The sequence below is a fragment of the Octodon degus genome, unplaced genomic scaffold, assembly GCF_000260255.1.
Source record: "Octodon degus isolate 3935 unplaced genomic scaffold, OctDeg1.0 scaffold00019, whole genome shotgun sequence".
NCBI lineage: Eukaryota > Metazoa > Chordata > Mammalia > Rodentia > Octodontidae > Octodon > Octodon degus.
In genome coordinates, this window is record NW_004524595.1 from 18,175,094 (window position 1) to 18,176,662 (window position 1,569).

The window sequence follows — 1,569 nt, forward strand, 5'->3', positions numbered from 1 at the left end:
TTAATAAGGTTTAAATGTTCTTTTTCTTTCTTTCGGAGATGCCTAAAGTAATTTTTAAATTCTACTTCTCTCTAGGGCAGTCGGTTCTCCTCAGGAGAGAGCAGCAGCATCTTATTGTACAGGACAGGGTGCTCAAGAAGTTGTTTCAAGAGCATTTGCATTGTGCTTTCATATTAAGAGATCAGTGTATTAAACAGCACGTCCCAAAGCAATTACTTACACATGTATGCTCTTTTAACTCCATTCCTGGAGAATTGTCTTCTTTATTTGGAAAACATCACATTTTTTTCCAGATTACAAGCAATTCTGTGAACTGTTAGAAACCTTCAGGGTACAAATACATTCTGTGGGGCTTCTTAACATCCACAATAAGGACGATGCCAGAATGATTAGTTTCCTTGTTAAACAAAAACAGAACAGGACACAGATTTGCTCATGGAACAACTTAAAAGACTCCAAAAGGTTAAAGTTCCTAGATTAGGAGTCATGCAATTTGCAGTGACTTTTAACATATATAGTTCCTGAAAGCCAGATAGAATCTTTTTTTTTTTTTTCAGACAGAATCTTAACATTCTTGTGGGTTTAAAGGTGAAATATTTTAAAGGATTGGGAATGAATTTATTCAAAGAGAATTTGTGAAAGAGAGGGGAGGAGTTGATGGAAGCTACCACCCAGGAGGGAAACCACAGGTGTGCACACACATGCACAAGGCGCACACATGTGCACACATGCATGCCTACACATGCACACACAGGCACACACACAGACACACAAAGCACACACACGCACACATGAATACAGGCACACACATATGTGAAGGGCACATATGCACACACATGTACAAAGTGCACACATGCCGTTACACGTGCATGCACACATACACAAAGGGCACACATGCACAAAGTGTGCCAGTGCACATACATAAAGGCACACATGCACACACACATGCACAAAGGGCACACATGCAGGCACACATGCATGCTACAGGTTCTCAGAGCCCAGTGCCAGGAACCCAGCACAGTTCACAGTTGTCCTCTCTGCTCAGGAGTTAGCATCTTACTCATGGGCAAACCCAGGCTTATCCTAGGTCACTCAGCTAAGACGTGGTAGCAGTGTGATTTAAAAATCACTTCTGCTTTTCTCCAAACCTCAGATTCTTCTTTTTCTTCTTGTTCTTCTTCTCCTCCTCCTCCTCTTCCTCTTCATCCTCATCCTCGTCCTTGTCCTCCTCAGGCTTATCCTGGGTCACTCAGCTAAGACATGGTAGTGGTGTGATTTAAAAATCACTTCTGCTTTTCTCCAAACCTCAGATGATTCTCCTCCTCCTCCTCCTCCTCTTTTTCTTTTTTTTTTAAACGAAGTCTTTTTTAAAAAATTTATTTAATTTATTTATTTGTGTGTGTATGTGTGTGTGGCCAGCTCAGCCCACCTGGGGGCGGGGCTGGCTGGCATGTGGGGCTGGGGGATTGAACTGCGGTCCCTGTGCTTTGCTAAGCTTGTTCTAAGTAGGTGCTTTAGACCACTGAGCCATCTCACCAGCTCTCCTTCTTTTCTTCTTCTTCTTCTTCT